The sequence below is a fragment of the Perna viridis genome, chromosome 12 (assembly GCF_037379345.1).
Source record: "Perna viridis isolate PV_CMFRI_1.1 ecotype Kerala chromosome 12, ASM3737934v1, whole genome shotgun sequence".
Taxonomy (NCBI): Eukaryota; Metazoa; Mollusca; class Bivalvia; order Mytilida; family Mytilidae; genus Perna; species Perna viridis.
In genome coordinates, this window is record NC_142456.1 from 37,341,554 (window position 1) to 37,366,294 (window position 24,741).

Sequence of the window (24,741 nt, forward strand, 5' to 3'; positions counted from 1 at the left end):
AAGTGTTGTTCAAAAGTAAAGGTAAAAGATAAGGGAAAGGCAACATATATTTTTTCAATTTATTTAAAATAAGTGGAATACAAATACTTTCAACAATTATCATTACACAATTATCAAGTATCATGATACTTGCGAGAAACATACTTTAAATTATATAAATAACCCCATTCCCTCAAAGTGTTGTAATACTTTAAACAAATGCTACTACCAATTAATTTAATGTTAATTCAAGTAAGTAGTTAAAACTATCACAAAAGAAACTAGAGGCTCAAGAGAGCCTGAATCGCTCACCTGGTTAACCATTTCCTTATTTGAAAAACTTGAGGAATGAGACAGGCTAAGTTAAAATCAACTAAATTGTCAAATGCAGGAAATGCTTTTCATAGCATTTTCATGGCCTGAACCAGAATTTTGCTAAAGGCAACAATTTTTTTTTTTTTTTTCAAAAACCCGTCTTAATCCGAACGGTCAATTTGTGTGGGATACCCTAAGGAACATGTATGCTAACTGTCATTGAATTCTGTAAAATGGATTTTGAGAGGAAGATTTTCAAAGTTGCATATGCGAAAATATAAAAAAAAACTGTTTCAGGGGCCGTATGACCAATCGTTTTGAAAATTTTGGTCATAGGTCTGTCTCATAATGCTAAACAATATTACCAAGACAGAAATTTGCTAAAGGCAACGATTTTTGAGTTATTTGCAAAAAATTGCCATCTGAACCTATGTTCTATTTTTAGTAACGGCGGCAATGTTTTTTCATGAATCAACAATTCCAACAACCATTTTGTGTGGAATACCCTAAGAAACATAAATGCCAAATTTCATTGAATTCTGTCCAATAGATTTTGAATAGATTTTCAAAGTTGCACATGCAAAAAATCCAAAAAAAAATCTGTTTCCGGGGCTGTAACTCCTACATCAGTTGACCAATCATTTTGAAAATTTTGGCATAGGTCCATCTCATGATGCTGAACAATTTTATTTGTGCCAGATATTTGCTAAAGGCAACGATTTTTGAGTTGTTTGCAAAAAACTGCAATCTGACCCCTATGTTCTATTTTCAGTAACAGCAGCCATGTTTTTTCAATGATCAAAAATCCCAACGATCATTTTGTGCAAAACACCCTAAGGAATAATCATGCAAAGTTTAAAACCTGTCAGTTTAGTAGTTTCAGAGGAGAAGGTATTTTAAAATTTGTCCACGACGACGACGGACCCCAAGTGAGCTAAAAAGCATCGTTATAGAAATATCCTTATTGTGACATGAATCGCCATTCATACAGAAGTTTAAAGGTACCAGAAGTTCAGCAGTTTTTTTTTCCACACTCATTTGTAATATGCAATCTATCAAAATTTCATATTCTATGTATTTTCTAAAATAAAATAAACCTATTTTTTTTAAACTTCTATCCTTAAAAATCTGAGAGAAAAATGCTCATTACAAACTGTGTCAGTATACCAATCTGTTATTCCAAAGTTCTTCTTCCTTTCATTTGAACAGGGTACGTGACTGATCAACCTAATGCCGGAAAATAAATGCTATTTTTCCTCCATTCCCCTGGGTGAACAAATAGGGAAAGTGTTTTTTTTTCCAAAAAATACATCCATTTTATGACACAAATAAATATTTACAAAGGTCTAATACTATAGTTTGACCCTTGTCTGGGAATATTACAATCACTGAACACATCAAGGAAGACAGCTTTTTTCCCTCCTGAAAAAAAGAAATAAATTCAATGCAGTTCAATCCATAAATAATGAAAACTGAACAAAATAAAACCATATTACTTATGGCTGTCATGAACTTGTAGTGAATCCATCTGCACAATGAATACTTATTTGTACAAAATGCCAATAGTTTTTCTTTCTTTTTTCTTCTTCCCTGAATTGACTTTTTATGAGCAACTGAGCGGGTGTTGCTAGAAAAACAGAGGATGCTTACCATATCAGTGCACTATGGTTATGCTTCCAGTTTTTGTGGAGTCTTAGATGCTTATTTACTTCTGTTTTACCTTGCATGTACAGTAGTCCCACTCTCGAGAGAACAACCCATTTGCAACATAAAAGAGGCTTTACAAAAGGGGTGGTCTCTATAAAGGAATTGATCTGAAAATCAAAATGGCTGAAAATATATACAAAATGTTCCTTATGTAACAGATTTGCTTTTCTTTTGTAGGACCTTTATGTATAATCCAGATAATGTCTGTTACATGTTTTATGAATATTAAAATGCCTTTTATTATCTGTTTAAAATGCAAGTATGACACATTAAAATATAACAATGTATTTAAAAATAAGATGCATTCATTAAAAGAACTTGAACGTGTACATTGTATCAGATTTACTTTGAAAAATGAACTGATGTCAGACTGTTTTCATAATCAAAATGTTCTCCTTTTTCCAAATAATATTTTGAATTTGCATTTTACACACCTTAAAATCTGCCGCCAGCTTCCTCAAACTGTGACCCTTTTCAGTTAATTTAATGACTTTAACTTTGTTTTCGAGTGTCAACACTTTCATTTTTTTTTAACAGATGTCATCTTTGTTTACCAATTGTGCAATCACAGAAGTGTAACTTTAACCTTTCAGGTCAAACTATTGAACATCCGGTCTCAAACTTCTGGTTTATCATTGTTATCAAAGTTGTCAATAAACAACAGCATGGTTGTTTTTGAGAGGACAAAGGATATTTTTGGCCGAAAAAAGGTGGCCTTCAAAAAGGGGTTAATTAGTATATAAAAGAGTTAATGCAAGAGAAATATGGCCAGGAGAAAGGAGTGGTCTTTCAAATGAGGGGCCCTAGAAAGGGGGACTGCTGTATAATATTTCAGTGATTTTTTATTCTTGGTTGTGTGTCAGTTATCCATGCCTGTCTTTGTCTCTGAATTACATTCTTTTAGTTTCCACTATAATCCTTGAACTCTCTCATCATTAGTTTGATAAAGAAGTGTATTTCTTATAAAAAACATATCCCCAATACATAAACAAAACTGTAAAATTTACTTATTTTATTCATCTCTTGCTTTCTAACCTACTAGGTAAATTAAGCAATGAAAAACACATTTTTTACTAAAATGCAGTTCTTTTTTCTGGAAAAGTAGAAAATCAACATTTTAACTACACAATTTGATTGTGCTTTATATGCTAACAAATAAAAATGCTTACAAAAATCTCTTAAGAATGTTATTTTCAAACAGTTTCCAAATACATAAACCTATGGTGCTGCTGCAGGGCACAGTTGTTCAGTTTAACCTAAACAACCTGGCAACTGACATCTATCATTGATTGCTTGATCCTATAAAAAACAGATAATTACTTTTAATACATGAAATAAAACACAATTTGCCAAAATTATACCACAATACTTGAAATTCTATGCATTATGCTATGCAAATTAGGCCTCAGACTGAATCATGAACAATTTATGGTTTACTGCAAGAAATATCACTAAAGTATGATAAAAGAAGATATTCCAGACCTGTCAACAACTACAATATTCGTCATAATAGAAATTTGCATTAAAATTGTTCTACAACATGGCAAACATGAATAAATTTGATATTAAGTGACCAAAATCCTCAAAAATATATATTATTTTTAGAAAAAATATCAATTAAGAATAGCAAAAATGCATTAGGTGAGTGATTTTTACTTTCAAATGTAAGTGTGCACACATACACAGAAAAATTCTATATCAGCCCAAACACAAAAATATGTTTGTTTGCTGTTTCTCAACCCAATGATTTAAAGCTTAGGTCAGTAGGTAGGAAAAAACAAATTCTTCTATTGAAATTATCAGAGAGGAAGAAATGCATAAGGAATGTAACATAAGTGAGGTAATTAGTTAGTCTCGTATCCATGATGATTTATTATTATTTTATCCATAATTTTATGTTGCTTATGATGTTATATAAAAAGTGTGTATCAATTATATCATTGATATGTTAATTTGTAATTATATTGTAATGATCAATATCTTGAATTATGATACATGTACAACTTTCATGCATATAGAATGTTTCAAGAAATTTGATTTTAACTTAAAAAACCTAGACCAATCCACAAAGATTGGGAAACTGTCAAACCTTAAAGTCAAAAGCACATGTTTTCTACTTTCACTTTGGTGGTGTTGTGCTGCAGTACTCCTTATCAACTGGACATACCTCCTCTTTCCTGTCTTTGAATCTGTATATAAAAATCACACATTTTATCTACTTGGATACATCTTTAAATATGGCCAAAATTCAAGTTAAAAATTACATGCAGCTGTTTAAAAAAAAAAAAACATAAAAGGAACTCTGACTATTTTATTAGCCTCCATGTTTTGACGTAGACCCACTCAAGAATATCAATACAATACTTGTACCTATTACTACAGGCAAAGTTTGCGATAAATTTTTAAAAAAAATCTTGAGTAAATGTGATATGTTTTGAAATACCTTACAAGTTTTTTTTATAACTTCCATGGGAAATAAGGTTGTAGCCGACAAAGAAGTTGGTTTGTTAAGGGCAAAATTTGGCCTCAAAAACAAAGTCTACATGAAGAAACTCTAATATTGTTTCTCAAGCTCTTTAATGTGTTCTATAGTTGATTTGATTGGTTTATGGTAATAATTTGAACATATAAGCCCTTCAAACTTGACCGAGATTGGAAAAATCTGTTAAAAAGGCTGGAAAACACCAAATTTTGTGTAGTTTATTACTCTTTGAACAATGGCCACATGCATGTTGAATCTCTTGCTTCATATATTTTGTGTATAATTGTCAGTTACAACTCGTGTAAAAATATCTTGAGTCAACAGATGTGTGGCAACTTCCGCTCCACACAAAAATCACCGTAAAAATTGCAGAAATGTTCAAGGTTTTTGTAAAAGTCTCATAAATGCACACTGTTATTTCTGGAATAAAATCATAAATCTTGTCAAAAACATCTTAAATTCAGTGTTTGCCACCATTTTACTATACTGCTATTACTTAGAAATCAGATAATCAAATTTTCAAAAAAGCCCAAATTAAGAGGCAAAAAAGGGTCCTTACCAAACATTCTCCTTTATAGGTATAAATCCTGGAAAAAAACTCCCATTACTTTCTATGCTTAGCCATCACAAAATCAACACCCATATTTTTTTACCATTCAAAACCTGGATTTTTCATATATTGTTTAGATAAAAAGATATATAGTTTCATCTTATGCCGCCGTCAAACTATATGGTCGTGCAGAACTTTTTGGCAATTCACATGGCTTGTTTGTAAACAATGTATTTCAGCACTGTGTTTCTATACAGGACATCCCTATTCTTTAGATCTTTGGTGAAAAAAAATATTTCAGTTCTTGAAAAAAAAAAAATAAAAATTACTAGAAAAATGAAAGTACTGTAAGAAAAAAATTCAAACCAAGCAGTGTTATTCAATGGTCTAAGTTCTGGCACTCATTTCCTTACCTCAAATTTTTCTCCCCAAAATGGGCAGTGCTTGTTGATCTCATGAATATTTAGTGGTTTTATACCTATAAGGGAACAAATTCCATCAAACCTAAATATTTTTCAGTAAATTACTCATTTTTATATTCAAAGACCAAATATTATGCTTTATTTAGTATCTTGCCTCCACTTGTGGCCAGAGTAAATTTTATATTATTCAGCAAAACTTTCAGGGGTTGAACATTTTTTTGGGAAGACCCGAGCCCCGGACTTTTTCATCTTTTGTACACTAAGCCCGAACAATGTTATGTCAAGTCCCGATCAATATAAATGCAATTTTGTTATCTGATATTCTTATGTATAATTCTAGGTTTGCAGGGAAGAAGACACAGTGTCAATTGATTCCATCTCCACATCTGATGCCTTGTCATCAGCTTTCCATTTCTGCATTTTTTTTAACCGTGAAATTATAATTGAGCAACGATCTTATCCTCAAAAAATTATCAACAAAATTTGATCTTTATCATTCCAGCGCTTGATTAATAAAATTTGTAGCATGTCAAAAAATGTGTCTGATCAAGCGCAGGTGTGATTCAGACTTGAGAATGACTAATCAATAGATCGATCTAGTAAATACCCATTCTAAAAATAAAGTTATTACTATTTATAGGTCAGGGAATAGATCAAGAAACATGGTCCAAATAATGACAACGAAATCTTTCAAAAATTAGTTCTATTTTTTTTAGATCTGCCATGCCCGACAGACTTATTTCATTGAAAAACGACAAGTCCCGAGGTGCATTTTTTTTAGTCCTGGGCATCGGGCTTTAGGAATTTTCAACCCCTGACTTTTCAATTTAAAAAAAATTCTGTTGATTTCTTGAAGAAAACCTCTTAACCAAAAAAAAAGGCACAAGAATATCTGGTAATGATAATCAAATATTGTTTCTAGAATTTTACAATGTAATTTCATGACAAAATTTTAAAAAAGGGACACTATGCTGTTCACTTGAAAAAATACAAGTTTAGGAATGGAAACACACCCCACAATAAAGGGCTTACACATACAAATTCTGAAGTATATGAAATACAAGTGACTAATTTTGTGAAACTAACACTGGATGAATATGATCTTGTGACTAAATCTCCAACAAGCGAACATTCAACAGAAATTCCAGTCTCCATGACATCTGTGCAGTTGCTGTGTACAAATCAGGCAGCTAAGACTGAAGTGGAAAATGTGCTGAGAATAAAATTAAGACTGCACAAGACAAATCTTTACATTAATCTAACTAAATAAGTTATTCAGAAGTACTTTGATATATGAAAGCCATATTTATACATGTAAAAAAAGAAAGTTTTTCAATACATGTAAAATAGAGAGTTTTGGAGTTTTTCAAATGTCTATGGTAGAACACATTAAAATAGCCCCCCCCCCCCCCCATTTTTTTTTGAAATCCTTAAAAACAAGAGAAACCTACATAAAACTTTTATTTTTATTCACTGTCAAGAAATACAGTTATGAAATTACTATAAAAAGTAGATATGGAAAACAGAAATATGAGCATATGATGTAAATGGTGCATGATAAAAAAAAATAATGAAAACAAGGGAGGTAATTAAATAGACCATTTTTCAACTGATTGATTATATGAAAAATAAATCCTTTCTAAAATTGAATTAGAAGGAAATTTATAGTAAAAACTTTTATTTGTGCCTACAGATCTGAAAGAAAGACAAATAGAACTGTAACAATAGGAACAAATAGTGACATGTAGAATAAAGTATTTAGGGAGCACATACAAATGTCACCGAAGTAAAAAGGTTACTTAGACAGGATTTATTGAAAGAACAGAAATGGGATTCAGCTTGAACAGAAGTGGCAAAGTGTACTAAGTGCAAATACAAATCAAAAACCTTTAACTTGTACGAAGACGTTGAAAGCAACAAGCACGGTCGTCGTGCAGCCAAAATACATGTAAATATAGGCAGGCAAGTGGGTCTTCAACACACACCAATAGGTACATCAAGTTACCATCAAGTTTGTATGGCATCAAATATCCCCCCTCCATCTGTATCAGGTATGCAGTATAGATCAAATTAAGTGGCTAAAATAACAGAAAAGAAAAATGAAGACATGAAAATGCAGAGAGAAAAGGTAAAAAGGGTGAAAAGACTACATGGCTAGGATCCTAAGACAAAAAATGTCCAGGCCGATGGAATCTATATCAGCAGAATATATTAAGGTATTGGAAAAACGCCATTCCAACTAGCAACGCAGTCTAACTTCTCTGTAACTGACAATGAAACATTCAAACATTATGTTGTAGCCACAAATCAAAAATCAAAGCTGTGCTCATAAAAAAGAAAAAGCATACAGTAAACCAGAGGCTCACGTGAGCCTGTATCGCTCATCTGGTTTAATTACTTGCTAAATATTTCATATAATTTTGCGTAAATTTACAAGGAATTTTCCTTAGATGAAGATTTTCTTGCAATTTAAAGCATTGGTAAACAGGAATTATTGCATGGGACAGGTTGGAAAGGGGACATAATGCATAGTTTGCAACCCCAACATACTAAAATCCAGAACCAGGCCTTTAAAAATGCAGAAATTGCCATTGTTTTGCGGAATCCATGAAATTTCTGCAAAACACAACGTTTCTTAGCCTCCAACATGATTACTTTGCTAAAAAACTAATCTTATTAAACTAGGCATTTCACATCCAGTTTTGTATGGAAATATAGTTTACAAGGCACATAAATGCAAACAATGTCCATCAAATCTTAAGAATTATTTAAATAGACTGATTCATAAAGGATATAAATTCGACATTGTTGTCAGATCATTAAATCTTGTCTTTGTAGGAAAAAATATTGATACTCTTATTAGATCATTACATTATAACTTAATCATTCATATTTTAGCATTTTAGTCATTGCACAACTTCTTGCTAGACCAACATAGTCTATGATGTTGCAGTTCTAAATCCTTTGGAAGTTTTGTAACTGATATTTTTTGTGTTGGGAGGCTTGAAGATTTGTCATCCTTATTTGTGTCCTGAGCTTGCTTTCAGTAACTGCGAGCATTCATTGTTTATACCTCATTTGTTTGTCTTCTATGTTATTGTTAATATTTGTTGAGGTACTTTTCTAATGAATTGGATGTATTTCAGGTTGATTTTTACTGTGTGTCTAACTTTGTATTTATTTTAGCCTTTGACCGTATAGAGGGGGAGGGTTTGGATCCAACAAAACTAGTTTAACCCCACTGCATATTGTTTGCGCCTGTCCCAAGGCAGGAAATATAGTCACTGGCATGTAGTTGTCTTTTTTTAAAACATTTTAGTTTCTTACCATAAATGATAAACTGATATAGTATTGAGGAAGGGCCGGACCTTTTTCGGGATGCTGGGATCAGAGGTTTTTAAGCTCAGGATTTCGGGATTTCTGAGAATTAAGCCCGGGATTTCGGGAAATAAATCCACTGGGAATCGGGATTTTAGCAGTTTTTAAGTTCCTTTGTTGTTCGGGATTTCGGGATTTAGTAAAAATAAAGTCGGGATTCCGGGATCAGACCCCCTCCAGCCCCCCCTCAGTATTGTGTTCACTGATTTATCCACTTTGTTTTTATTGGGGCAATTTAGAGCTTGCTACATGGAGGAAATTTCCCACTTGTTGAAGATCATGTGGCGACCTCTAGATGTATATTTTCTCGAGCGGAAACTTTGGTTAAGTTAAGATCCACAGTGGCAGCCATTTTGAATGGCAAAATAATCACAAGCTTTCATCTCCTCATGCCAACGATCATTTGTTTCCAGTTTTGTTTCATTTGGTCAAGCGATTTCCGAGAAAAAGATTTTTACATGTTTTTCTCATAGGGTCCAATGTTAAAGTAAGATCCTCAGTGGCGGCCATTTTGAATTTCCGATTGGCACCAAAATCACAAACTTACATCCCTTCATAAAAGTGAACATTTGTGTCAAGTTTTGTTTAATTTGGTCAAGCGGTTTCCGAGAAAAAGATTTTTACATGTTTTTCCCATAGGGTCCAATGTTAAACTAAGATCCTCGGTGGCGGCCATCTTGAATTTCTGATCGCCACCAAAATCACAAACTTTCATCCCCTCATATCAGTGAACATTTAATGTGTCAAGTTTTGTTTAATTTGGTCAAGTGGTTTCCGAGAAGAAGATGTTTACATGTTTTTCCCATAGGGTCCAATGTTAAACTAAGATCCTCGGTGGCGGCCATTTTGAATTTCCGATTGGCACCAAAATCACAAACTTTCATTCGCTCATATCAGTGAACATTTGTGTCAAGTTTTGTTTAATTTGGTCAAGTGGTTTCCGAGAAGAAGATTTTTACATGTTTCTCCCATAGGGTCCAATGTTAAACTAAGATCCTCGGTGGCGGCCATCTTGAATTTCCGATCGGCACCAAAATCACAAACTTTCATCCCCTCATACCAGTGAACATTTGTGTCAAGTTTGGTTTTATTTGGCCCTGTGGTTTCAGAGAAGAAGATTGAAATGTAAAAGTTTACGGACGGACGACGGGCGGACGACGGACGGACGGACGACAGACGCCAAGTGATGGCAAAAGCTCACATGGCCTTTGGCCAAGTGAGCTAAAAACTAAATTAACATGCAAGACAGTATTGGAAATGAACAAGCCTGGGCAAGAACTGCCAGATGGGTTTGAGCTTAATGAAGTAACCACAGATCCAGACAGTAGTGTATATAATGCTGCAGAAAGCATGGTCAACAAAGGTCTTACTTCAACTGAACCAGTACATTACCTCAACAAAAGACCCATGTCAGCCAACCATAGGAAGTATGTGACAAATCTGTCAAGTGTGTGTGATATAATGCCAGCTCGCTTGAAAACCCCCCAAAAAAAACACCTCCATGGGCTGTTTGCTTCTGACATAGCAGCAAGGTGACAAGCAGAATACATGACACTACAAAATTCCTGATGGGGCTCTATCAAAACTATCATATGTTACTGATGCCATAGTATCATAGTGAACTGTTCCTGTGGTAACCATTCAAAATGTTAACTTTATTTATTTGCATGTTCAAAAATTAAGAAATCTAAGACTTGGATTGAAAAAAATGCTTACTTAAAGCAGGGAAATTTTGAAATTGAATCAAATGAGAAGTCCAAACATGTTTTACAACAAATTATAAACTACCGCCTAGATAAAGTGATGCTTGCTACATATAAGTTGAGCCCCTTAATCACGCTATTAGAAGTACTGTACCAGCAAATATAAACTATGCGAGGAATTTTTCCAGTTGAATCCATACGCCAATCCATAAAGTCAACAAGGGCACTGGCAACTCTATCATCAGACTGTGTGTAGTCTGATCAAATCAGGGTCAACAGTGGCCAAGTCACTGAAAACCAGAGGCTCCTAGGAGCCTGAATCGCTCACCTGGTTGAATTTTGCCTTTCAAGGGCAATAAATTAAACAAGAAATTCCCCAACAATTTTGACTCAAGAAAACTTTGATAGGACTTATCATAAGTATCATTTCAGCAAATGAAAGTTAAAATCTATCATAGTTTTCAAGACATTGGCTGAAAACTGAAAAAATAAAAACCTGTCATTTTCCCCTGTCAAGGGCAATAACTCTTATAGGGAGGCATCTAACAACTCTTATGCCTGAAGACTTTTGTAGTCCTACAAATAAGGATCGTATCATATTTTGAAAGAATTTGGCTAAACCTAATGGTTTTGGAGATATATGTGAAAAACTACTGTCTAACCCCTTTGTTCTATTTTCATTAACGTGGACCATTTTTTTTATGGATCAAAAATCCCCACATCAGTTCTATGCAGGATACCCCAAAGAACACTCATTAGAAGTTGGGTACCAATTGGTCAAGCAGTGTCAAAGGAGAAGATTTTTTAAAGAAATAACATTAAAAATAGGAAAAAACATTGAAAAAGAGCAATAACTCCAACATGGCTTATCATATGAAAATGAAAATTTTTTAAATCAGCTAAACCTACAGTTTTGGAGATATATGCAAAAAACTACTGTCTGACCCCTATGTTCTATTTTTAGTAACGGAGGCCTTTTTTTTTGATGGATCAAAAATCCCCACTTCAGTTCTATGCAGGATACCCCAAAGAATATTCATACAAAGTTTGGTACCAATTGGTCAAGTAGTGTGAGAGGAGAAGAGTTTTGAAAAATTGTTTAACGACGACGGACAAGTACGACGGACTCCAAGTGATGGCAATAGCACATATGGCCTTTGGCCAGGCGAGCTAAAAATGGCACTTTGAAGATATGGGTTCCCAGAAAACACACCTATACTAGCTGAAACTGACACACAATACAAAAAAATTCTTGTCACCATAGAACAACACAGTTTCAGCCTTCTACCCAAGCTAGAAGCTCACTAGCAGAAATGTAACAGTAAAGAAGAAACTTATAGTTTCATGATGCAAACATACTTTGTAAGACAGCAAGCAATCTAAGATCACTTGGACGAGATCCAGAGTGCCCAGGCTATCCTGGTAACTGTTCAGCCAACATGAAATGGAGTGCTACAATAGGCAATGAAGAGAGGTATTTTGAAATACTGGGTGATATGCTAAATGACCATTTATATTTGGACAATTAACAACAGATGGTGATAGTCATACATTCAGAGGATTTAGCCGGAAACAAGAAGAAAATTTAGTTATCATACCTGAGAACCGTCGCGACACCAGATACTTAGCCAAATCACAAATGCGAGACTGTGACAATGCTAAATTTAATGAAATGATGCTACAGTTTGTAACTAAAACAGATTGCACAATGCTAAAAAAAAAAACGATTTGCTTTTGACTTAAGCAACAGCTGCACAAAGGGTTCAACTTCGCTCTTAGTCTTAGGGAGTTTGCAAGAGATATGAACAAACTTGTAAACAGATTTAGCTATGCAACAGATAGTATCATTGCGTGTTATACAAGACATTGTTTAGAAAAGTACAAATCATACTCCTATGTATGTAAAGGTACTGAGCAAGATCACTGGGGCAAAGACTTTATGCCAGATGTGGAAGCAAAATGCTTGTACATGACAGAGGATGATAAGAGACTTGGGTGTAATATAATCAACATTAGATTTGGTCGGACAAACTTCGTTAAGACTCGTTTTGGGACAGTGACACTTAAGTGTGAGGCTGTAAACCGAGGCTATGGAAAGTCAGATCCAAAAGAATCCACTCACCTGAGGATCTGTTCTGCTCCTATTAATTCAAACTACTGTCTGACTACAAGTGCAAGCAGGATTAATCATGGACCAGGGGAATCTTGCCACTTCCGACAAATTTGTATCCAGTCACCAAGCTGAAAAGACAAAATGAGAAATATGAATATGATAAACAAAAGACACAAAAAATGAAAAAGTTAAGAATTGTTTCTACAATCAGGATTTTACAACTTATGACTCAATACTGGATGAGCCTGGAACATATAAACAAGAGGCTCCCAGGAGCCAAAATCCCTCATCTGTTTAAATTTTTGCTTTCAAAGGCAATAACTGTAACAAAATGGTGTTGGACAAGTATGACTCCATGAAGACTTTGTTAGGGCATATCATGAGGATCATTTCGTCAATCAAAAGTTTCATTCTATCTATTATAGTTTTCAAGATATTATCATATTTTTTTTTAATTCAAACTCATATTAAGTATTTACATTTCATGTCATTTAAAGACATACAATTTGTGTTATTACTAAGAGCACTGAAGATGAAATGTGTAGATTTCAGATATTTAATATCACAAATCTACATGTATTTACCATATTTGACTGCACAAGGCAAACAATAAGGGCATCTTACCATATTTGACTGCACAAGGCAAACAATAAGGGCATCATGTTAATATAGTATTAATGTATGGCTTTTTCTGTATTGGCCCTGTTACATGCCCGAGGTATTAATAATGGCCATTACAGCCATCCGAGGCTATTAATAAAAAGGGCATATTACAGGGCCAATATGGAAAAAGCTTTGCATTGATACTTTTTTTAACCAACTTTATATCTATTACTGAAACATATGATTTCACCTTAATTTGAAATAAGTCTGTATCTCGATGAATCAAATATTTATGAAAATAAATCATGATGGTGTTGTTTCTAATAATCACCCCCCCCCCAAAAAAAAAAAAGAAAATAATAATTAATCTCTAGTACAAGATTAAACATACCTAATAATTCAATATACTCAGTTCCAGTACCATCTTTCAACAACTTTAAATCTCCTAATCTAATTACATGTAATTGAATTAGATCACTCTTACTTAAAGTTGTCACTTATTAAAGGTAAGAAAAACTATTAATGCCCCATACTAAAATTAGTAATGCATGGCTGTGATTTCCTAGTGATCGGCTGTAGGAATTTCCAAATCGTAACTACCAGTTGTAAATGATGGGCATTTCTATACATTTTATGTTGGATAATAAAATTCTCCAAAACTTTTAAAGTTTGGACAAACAGAGAAGACAAGCAATAGTTAGAATTGCAAACTAATTCTTGGTCTATTTATTAACAATTGACATTATTTCTATCTTACATCTACTCCACATGATTTTTCATTGATACATGTAGGAATTAATACACATTTGTACATATATGTAAATAAACTAAACTGGTCATTGTGCCCTGTACAAGTAATACAAATGTACACTCTCCCTTGCATAACTACTATTTATCCTGTCACATAATATGTGTCTGAACAAGGTTTAATTTAATATATATACATGTATCTTCATATGTAGACTGCTCTATTTAGGTTACAGACCACCAATTCAACCAATGAGCATTTGGAACGTACGCAAAAATAGTTCTACGCAGAAATTACCCCTGTTCCTCATAGTGCTGTGAAAAAAGTTCTCATCTCATTTAAAAAATTTAAACAGTTTCTGAAAGGAAAAACATTTCTGTACATTTTATAGGTGCATTTTGCTTCTTGTGATGTGAAGCCTAATCTCCATAATGATTTCTAAATATACCCCTATCTTGTGAAAACACTGGGATTTCCCATGCTATTTATAGACACTTCACTTCCGGTGACCAGTACTGCACTGCAAGTCAGCTAACCCCACATGCCATTCAGAGGATTGTGAGCTGGCATATGTAGAATCATGCTGATATATAGTCCTCTGCAGGTTAAAGTTAAGGTAAAGTCCAGAGAAGCCATTGAATATTGTGAAATTAGCATAGAAGCCTATGGGAAGTGGAATTAGTGGTTTTTAGCCTCTACTGTTATTGGATGAATATTTATATAATAAGGTTAAGATTACGTTTTGTAAAAATAAATTCATCTTTTCTGATAGTTTTCAAGCCTTTTCCTATTTTTTTTTACTTACATTTATTTCAAACAGTGAATGTGATTTTTAAAAACTTCAGGAAACACATGGATGTATGTACAGGTACGTGTATCTCCGTTGTTCCACTGTTGCTGTTGTCAAGAACCTACCTCGCCTGGGAAAAAAATATAACTCCAAATGTATTATCCACATCAAAGCATAGCTTTTCCAAGATAGGAAAGGCAATCATTGTCTTATTTGCAGCTGTCAGCTGTGTCTGAATTTTGTTTATGTTACATGATATGTGTAAAATATTCCCATCATCCATCGAGAACTGTAATAGGATACAAGAGCACAATTATTCGTAATGCATTTTCCATAGGGTACCTATGTAGTTTGAAAATTAATTTCAACAAAACCACACAAATTAGCAGAAAATGGGTTTCAGTTCCTAAAAAAAAAGTATATGGTCATGCGGCAAAAGTTGATCGAAATTTCAGTTGTTATGGACTCTTGAAAATACACTGGAAAAAAATGAAGCACCTAGATTTCATTTATGAGAAATCATTTCAACCCTATAACAAATTATTAATTATTACCAAAATAAAATCAATCATAAATGGGTAAGTTTTGAAATGAAAATAAATTTCAAGCCATATCCAACCAATCAGGTACCACCTTGTATTCAGTACTCAGTACCATGTTGGAGTAAAAAAGTTCCCGGTAGAATGTAAACAAATAATTGCGCATTTGTATCCTATCAAAACATGAAGCGGTTAAGAATCAGTACTCAAGTTCGCATTTATAAAGCACATCTTAACACAAGTACAGAAACCAAGTTAGGTGAAAATCCGTTAAAGTTTAGTCGAGATATTCCCTTTTTAGGTTGGAGTGCGAGTTTGCGGCCAGTGCTGAAAAATTTCCACAGAAAGCAAAAATCAAAAATTAAAAATGGAAAATTTCTTGTTAAAATATCTTAGAAATTATTCTCACTTATGTTTTCCAACACTTTAAGCAATACTCCTTTTATGCATGTACAAGTTGAAATCTAAATTTATTAAGGGTAGAATCTACCCTTTTAATAGTAAAAATACAAAAAAAATGGAAAAAAGGTCCAAAACTTTCTAAATTAAGTGAAATGAAGATCCACTTTCTAACTTTATCATGTAATTTTTAATCGTTGGTGATAAGAGGTACCAGAATGACAGCAACAAATTTTGCTTGTCATCATAATAACTATAGAAGAGCCATGAGATCATCAAATGGCATCTTTGAAGAATTTTATATGTTTGAAGGGGGAGCACCTGTTGTTTATCCTATAAATAGTGCAAAGACTGAACTTTTCACATCAACCTGTACTGCAAAACAAGTGTATAAAATAAACTTGCATCAGAGCACATCAACACTTATCAATGCTAAATTAACAGAGTCAACATTTCAAATTTATAAAATGTCAGGATTCAAAAAAGGAAATAAATACACATTTAAATCTGGGAATTTACCTCACAAAAAAGCAAGGACTAAACTTTCAACAGTGAAAAGTGACTTAGAAACACCTAAATACATTAGACTTACAAGGAAAACTCATGAACTGGTTGTTAATGATCCATACACTGATCCTGAGGAGAAGGCAGAGCGGTCCAGTTGTGCGGCCAAGTTACTGCGACCAAAATCTAAATCTGTTCCTGCTGCTAGGAAATGTAAGAAAGGAGCTAAAAAATAAAAGGTAGGACATGTAATAATAAATAACGTAATTAACTTACAATCAAACAGTTTATTAATGTAGATTAAAAAAAAAAAATAAACAATATATGCCATATGTGCACAATTTTCAAACTATTTAGTTTTTCCTTAAAACTTGCTAATTTATTTCCAAGAACACAAATTCATGCACTTTGTATAGTAATTAACCTTTATTTAAGTTATAAAGTAGGAAAAAATCAACTAGATATCAGCCAAATGTACATAAATGCTCCATTAAAAAAAAAATATTAAAATTAAGGGGGAGATAACTGTAAATTGCATTTGAATATAGAAATAACTTTAGTGTTAGTAGGACATAAAATATGGTTTCTTCTCTTATTTTCAGGTTGAATTCTGATTCCCACAGAGTGCTGTGCCTTTACAAGTCAGAAAACATGTGGAATTGCGCATTTAGAGAGCATATGATGAAAAGTCCAGACTGTGATGGTATTTTACTATACGATTTGGACAAAGAAGAAAAAAGAGGTTTCTCATCAAGATTTCGACTTATTTGCGCATCGTTTAAATACTTTTCGAAGATGTATACACAGTATGAGGAACTTGAAACCGGCAGACCGGGTAGAAAACCCTCAAAACTAACAACTGGTGTACTAGTTGGCCTGAGTCAGACTCCAATTTGTCCTACAAGCTTGTGCAAAATCTTTCTAAGTGGCAATATCTCAACTCCAGCAGCCTCTAGCCTGCAAAGAAGGACAAATAAAGTATATAAAAACATTGTACAAGTTGTAAAAAAAGACATGAAAAGAAGAAGGGAAGAATTAGTTGAAATAAACCGCCTCCGAGGAAAGAAAAATCCAAGATGTATTAGTGTTCAAATGGATGGCATGTACAGCAACAGACACAACCCAGGAATTGGACGCACACCGTTCCAACAAGCTAATCAGCTGAAAATGTAACAAAAAAACATAAAATTGTTAATTTGGTTGACAAAAATAAGCTCTGTTCAGAGCATTCTTCACTAGATATTGATTTTTGACTCAGGCCAACTCCAGTCTGAATGTACTGATGAATGCAGTGCTAATATTCCAATGGTGAAGAGCATTGGTGATGAATATGCATGGGCCAGGGAGTGCCTTGAAGACCTTTTAAAAGACAACATAAAAGTAGACTATTTAGTTACTGACCCAGACAGTTCAGCTTACAGAGCTGCAGTTGATTTGTATGAGGAGGGAAAATCAAAAACTGAGCCTCAGCATTTCATTGATACCAGGCATTTGTCGGAAAATATGCGGAAAAGTGTGGAAAAAGACAAAAGTCTCCTAAAAATCATGCCAGCACGGACACAAAAGCAACGCCAAAAGCTACTGAATAACTTTGCAACAGACTTAACTGAAAGGTGCAATTCTGAAGTTGCTGTATGTACTAAGCAATTCGGAGGAAATTTTAAAAGAGTTAAATCAAAGATGTCTCATACAGTTGATGCAGTTATACGGTGCTACATGGGAAAACATGACTTATGCAAGAAACATTCTTTTGTATGTGGCAAGAGTGAGTGGCTCAAGAAGAGAAGTCTACTACCAAAGACATTCAAAATCATGCATACCCATGAAAACATGGATTTTATTCGTATCGCAGTAAATAAGTGCCTCGGACCAAAAGCACTTGAGAAGACCAGGCTTAATATGAACACTAACTTTGTCGAGGGTGTGAATCGTAGCATAAGGCGTTCCTTACCTTCAAATGTAATGTACAAAAAGAACTATTCTGGAAGGGCACACTCAGCCATCCATAGTGTAAATCTTGGTCCAGGTGAATCCATCCTTGAGTTGTGAAGTGCCTTACACTGTGACATTCCAGTTGGGAGTACAGCTTACCAGGCTCTAAAAAGTGTGCAGAAATTAGACATTTTACAAAAGCAGCATAAGCAAACAATGGAATACAAGAAATATAGAGGTGAAAAACGTGAAAAACTGTACAAACTCAGGGATGTCATTAGAAGCCAGCAGCCGGCAAAAATCGCCGCCTACTCTTTCAAACGTCGCCGGCTACTTTCGTACCCCACAAAAATAAAATTCATGAAATATTCTTCAAGACTCTCTTTATATAATATACTGACAATATTCATCCACAAATATTAAAGATTGCACTTGAATGACGCATCGGTGTGACTTTAATGTATTGTTCGGTTGCTAAAATAAATAGTCCGCGTTTTTTCCCTGTTTCTAAATATAGACTTTCTTATTTTTACTGAACTAAAAATACTTCGTTTCCGGTCAGCAAAAAGCAACATGTCGGGCCGTAAAAGGTCAAAGCCTGTGACACAGGGACAATCATCTATCTGTAGTTTTTTGTCACCAGGGCCAGCTAAGGCCAAAAAGACAGACAGTGACAATGGTAGATATAAATTAACAATCATATTATTGATGATATTTAATATCTTATTTTAATTCGATAAAATACTAGCAAGGTCATTGGGTATGACAAGTGCCATTTTTGTCAAAACAAAATTTTCAACAAGATTGGATCGATTGATGGTTCAAGCGTGTAATGAGAGAAAAGATTAATATGGGAGTGGTTAATTATGCTAGTTAGCAAAACAATTTAGAAAAAAAAATAATTAAAAGCTCAAATTATTTATAATTACTTTGTTGTCACTTGTCTTAAGTGGAAAAAAGAAGGGTCTATGCAATGGGGAACTTTTCAATAATAAACAATTTGTTCAAAATTTTTAAAAAATATCACATTTTTTAGGCTTAACAAACAGAAACTTGTATAAAAATTGTAATCTTATTGTCCTGTACAATGGCCCAGGAGAGCCCTAGAATGCAGGATATTGCACCATTTACCCCAGAGCTTATGGGGGCCGCGAGCGGCCCCCGGACCCCCTGCCATAATGGGCGGGTTCGCCACCTACTTTATCTAATTAGCCAGCTACTTAAAAACTTAGTGACATCACTGAAACTGTATGAAAAATTAAGTGAAATTATTGCGTATGAGAAAAACTCGCTACTGAAAAGTGAAAAAGAACAGAAACCTTCTTCTCGAAACAAACACACAGACCATTCCTACAGTGTAAAAAAAAGAAAAGGAGAATTTCTGTTAGAAAATAGTTTTTATATTAATAAAATGAAATATTAAACAATATGGTTTGTGTGATTTTGAGCAGAGGCCTTGACTTTTGCAGTGAATTCTCTCCTGGTTAAACTCATGTTGTTATATGGCTATGTGGTCTGGCTTGACACACAGTTTCTCATGGCAGATATGGCTGCACTCTTTGTCATTAAAAGATTTTTGAAAATCATCCCTTGTGATCCTATGCCTTATCATGTAGGAAAGCCTGTGTGCAGTCTCCCTTTTGCCCTCTCGATCAGGCCATTTCACTACTAGGACCCCATAACCTGACTTGGACTTCCGTGCCCCTATCCATTCAATGCATCCCTTCTCATTGCCCATTAAAATAGCCTTTTTAAAAAACTATTTCTCAATATCAGCCCAAAAAGCATCAATTTTGAAAAAAAAAAGAATGATCAAAGTCACCACAGAGTTTGCAGGAAAGCTAAGCACCAAAAAACAGTGATGAAGAAAAAAAGTGAATGTGATAGTACACATTCTCTATAGGATACAAGAGCGCAATTATTAGTAATGCATTTTCCATAGGGTACCTATGTAGTTTGAAAATTAATTTCATGTAGTGTATGAACCACAACATATCAATGCAAGTATGATGGTATTCGATTGTTTTCTTGTAAAAAAAATGCCATCCCTTTAATACTGTCCTGTCATTCTGACATCTGGAAAATCAATGAAGCGTTCTTCTCCTTAGCAAAAAATCCCTATCACTATCAGTATCTTAACACCCTTGCGTTTTAACATTGCCTAGAGAAAAAGAGGCAATGGAAATTAAGATAACCATAATCCATATTGGAGGGCTTAGCCTCAGGTCACCAAGAGGCTTATCTCTAAATCAATCCTTTAGCTAATATGGTCCACATACAAAATTAGTCCATATTTCCTCTGACCCTGCAACTCTCCTCTTTTTCATTTGGATATTGATATGTAGGGTTGGGTCAGAACGATGTGTTATACAAAAAATTGGAGATTCAGCGGTACCACAGAGTACAGCCCTTCAACCGCTTGCAATGACTTTCAAGTTGAAATTGTGCATGTCACACCTACCTAGTTCGTGGATCGTTATGGTGTATCCATCTGCACCATGAAAACTGATTTATTCAACGGGTCATAGTTTTCCTTTCCTCTTTTGTCTACCCAGACTTGACTTTTTATGAGCAACTCCGCAGGTGTTTCTAGAAAAGCAGAGGACGCTTACCCTACCGGTGCACCTGGTCCATGCTCCCAATTTTTAGTGGAGTCCGAGTTTTTCACTTGCTTTTGTTACTTAGTATGTATGATTTTAGTTACTCTATCAGTGTGAGAAACCATTTTTCCCCAACTTGCCATTCTGGCTAGTGGAATATTGATCTTGCTAGTCAAATATAAATTCAACTACCCACATTTTTTTTTTTTTTTCTGTACTATCATCTTTCTTCTCTTGGATTTGACTATCTCCTGTCTTTCTGCAACTATCTTTTCATTTGTTTTTAAATTTATCAAAAACTTTTCCATTTTCGAATATACTCTCCCATTTAAGTTTTTCAAGTACTTTACAGTAACAAAATAAGTACTCCATTTCTTGTTCATTTTTATTTTAGCAATAAACAACTAATTTGCAAGGTAACAAATCTTAAATTACCAAGATAATTTCGTTTAAATACTAATACGAGATCAGGACCGTCGCCTAGGTTTTGGCGCATCCCATTTACCAGAAATTAAAATGGCAGATCGTAAACAATGCTTTACAAGTCAATAAAATTGTGCATATCATGCCAAAATTCACTTGAAATATTCAAGCTAAACTTCTTAAAATGAAGGGAACATATTTATAATGTATGATGTTAAGGGATGTTTTACTAAGTAACCTGTTGGCTGGTTAACTTTCCTTGGACCTTGCCAATCAATTGATGGTCGCCAAATTGACGAGTGTAAGCAAATGAGAACTCGCCAAAATACACATCTACTCGTATTTGGCGAGCGGTTGTTTTCCACACTGCTCTATGTTCTTTGTTGTGAATGTCTGTTTTCCATATCTAGTCTTTGTCCCTAGATTACATTCTTTTTATTACCAATATAACCTTGGTTCCCTTGATTACTCTTTGATTCTGGAATCATTTTCCTGTATGCTAATACCAAATTAACTACAAGAATTACATTATGGAAGGAACAGAGCAGAAACGATTTTTAAGACTGGAATCTAACAGAATATTTCAAAATTCCACAGAAAAATCACGTGTGTACTACCCTTCCGTTCCAAAAGTAACATGCTCTCTTTTACGGTTCAAAAATTTTAAAACATTTTAAATGTCAACAAAACAGGGTCTCAAATGGAAAATGATCAAAACTTCAAAAAAAAAAGGTAATTTTTGTAGCAAATTTGGTATCAGCATACAGGAAAATGATCCTGGAATCAAACTAGGTAGATATGACATGCACAATTTCAACTTGATTCTTGAAAGTTGTTACAAATACAAGCAGTTGAAGGGCGGTACTCCGCGGTACCGCTGTTTCTCCAACTTTTTGTATGGCACATCATTCTGACCCCAACCCGACATATCAATATCCAAATAAAAAGAAGAGGGTTGCAGTGTCAGAGGAAATTTGGACCAATACAAAATGACCTGAAATGTTTTTAAAATGGACGTCCTTGTTTTGAATGTAGGTTAGTGAGGTCTTACCGCTGATGAATCTGCGAGAGCAGTGTACATTTTGTAAGTCAGCAAAAATTACACTATGACGATTTCAAAAGTTGTACAGAGCTTATATTTCCTGTTTGATTTATCGACTTTAAATAAGGTTTACTTGACTTGATTACCTGCCTGTACTGCCATTACACATTCAAATCGTCTCGGGTCTTAATTATCCTCAATTATGAAAAGGTCCGATAAATTCCTTATAGCAAAAGGATGGTTACCTGTTTGGAATGACTTATGTTCGGATAACAGTCAGATAAAAAAAACGCATATGGGTGTGGCTATCGTTCGAGGTTCTGTTGTGGAACATTCAAGTCCCAAATAATCGTAGAATTTTTCATGAGAAAATTTTGCTCTTCAATCCTTTGAATAAATGTCTTTCTTTATTGAAATGGTGGTAAAATCTCAACGAAAATGCTGCTGTTGATAATGTATTACACTTGCCCTAAAAATGAACCTCTTTTCCTGGTTCCCCCAACATATCCATGTTTCAAAACAACTTTTTTCACTTGAGTATTATATAATAAGGGCGAAATTTGATCGGGAGAATTTTTTTTTCATCAAATTAAACTTAAAATACAACTGACCAATCGATTGACCAGCAAAAAATGACACTATATAACCTCCGATATTAAAAAAATGCCTCATAACTTAATCAATATTTTCGACCAAACAAATTCTACTAACGTCGGAAAATATCGTATTCGCCCAAAACGGCCAGGGCGCATATATATATATATATATATATATATAACGTCTCAGAATGTGACGACTCCACGGCTCCATTGGATCAAATTGATACAGGAAAGATAACGTAAACTTATAGGAGGGTCTGAAAAATTCTCAATGATGTTAGAACTGTCAAATTTGGAAGCAAATTTTTGGTCGTTCCTTCCGCGGGACTCGAACTCGTACCGCTGTGACATCTATGGCAACACCGCCTGCACAAAGGCCAGCGCCCTTATAATGTTCGAAAATGGTTGTTGTTTTAGGATTATAATAATAAATCTTTGAAAGATACCATTAATTGTGGAAGGAAAGCACTATTCGATCACAAGAACGTCCATTTTCATATGTGGGCGGGTAACATTAAGAAATGCTTGCTTCCCATCTCACCAATATATCTAAGTTGTTTCTTGGCGTATTTTAAAAAAACGAACTTTTTCGGAAAGAGCAGTTTGTGCTGCAGACGACACGATATTGTTCATGACGTAATGATAGGATCAAAGCGTAATACAATATCACAAATGTCTCCCCTTTGTTGTAGACATTGTCAAAATGGAAAGAAATCGATTTGAAAACAAAATGTTAGACATTTTTTTTGGAATGTATGCGAACAGCTTTTTTTTTTAATCGAGACTTTTATTGACAATTTATTACATAGCCCAATGAAAATATATATAAATTGTTTTTTTTTTTTTTTGTTAAAAGCCTTTTTGTCCGTATTACAATTATTTCACAAATCTTTTTTTTTTTTTCGATGTTGGCCATTGGCCACTTTCTTGCTTATGGTTGTAAAATATAACAACGAATAGTATTTTTACCAAAGTATATTCCCGCTTAAAGGACTGTATAATTATTCAGCATAACATGTTCATTCTCTAATAATAGATAAATACGAACGTATGTTGTCATGTCACGTTGTCTTTTTCCAGACGTTTTCTACACGTTGCGTGCTACCCGCTCTTTATCAAAAGTTTTTTCGTTGGCTTTGAGTGAACTAATAACTATGAAATTTTGAGTTTTACATGTATATGTGCTGCAGATAGTATATTCTAAAAATAATGGTACTTGGTTGAACATGTATCTTAGGGTAGATAAAAAATGAAAATAATGTTGAAAAAAACAGGAAATGAAGGCACCTCCACCCTTGGGCGCACTCCTGCCTGTTCATAAGCAATGATATCCGGTGAAATCGGGATCAGCGTGTCTGCATCAAAGTATTTTGAAATGTGTAGACACGCGCTTGAACATTCGCTAGTGAAATATTGTAAAATCAACGTATTCCATGATCGTTTTAATTACCTATTGACAATTATTTTAGCTAAAAGATATAATAAGTAGAACAAATATTGCAAAATTATTTTTAATTTTTTTTTTTAAATCGGACCAAAACAAAAAAAGATTTTTTTTTTGGCCTTTTTGACCCCTTATAACTCGAAAACCGTAAGAGATATCCGAAATCTGATTGACAAATGCAGGCAGGATTATTACTGAGAAATCCAATGAAGAATCAAATGAAATAAAAAAAATCAAAAAAAAAAGTTATGAAAATGTTTTTAGGTGTTGCCACACTTTGACCCCCTATAACCTGAAAACGGTCAAAAATAAAAATCTGCTGTACATTTGTTTACCCGACTTAAATAAAGAACACATCAAAAATAGAATGATTAAAATCGAAAAAAAAAACAAAAACAAAACAATCTACATGGGTTTAAATAAAACACGTATTTTTACCCTTTTTGGTCCCCTTTTTTAAAGCGAGAGG

The 24,741-nt window shown here is 34.0% G+C and overlaps 1 long non-coding RNA gene across 22 annotated transcripts; it reads right to left on the minus strand.

Moving 5' to 3' along the window:
- Nucleotides 1-45: 45 nt before the first annotated feature.
- On the minus strand, nucleotides 46-23,000 carry LOC148602190 (uncharacterized). Of its 22 annotated transcripts, XR_015917301.1 has the most exons (11): nucleotides 22,376-22,511; nucleotides 18,184-18,329; nucleotides 16,321-16,457; nucleotides 14,806-14,920; nucleotides 12,659-12,777; nucleotides 11,896-11,988; nucleotides 7,461-7,533; nucleotides 6,542-6,651; nucleotides 4,091-4,190; nucleotides 3,171-3,300; nucleotides 46-1,716 (listed from the first exon to the last, which is right to left on the minus strand). It is a non-coding gene; the product is annotated as an uncharacterized LOC148602190 (long non-coding RNA). The 22 variants fall into 22 exon arrangements; XR_015917307.1 differs by lacking the exon at nucleotides 11,896-11,988 and having other exon boundaries at nucleotides 7,343-7,533; nucleotides 22,239-22,646; XR_015917309.1 differs by lacking the exons at nucleotides 11,896-11,988; nucleotides 22,376-22,511 and adding an exon at nucleotides 13,644-13,702 and having other exon boundaries at nucleotides 7,343-7,533; nucleotides 18,184-18,539.
- Between the last annotated feature and the right edge of the window lie 1,741 nt (nucleotides 23,001-24,741).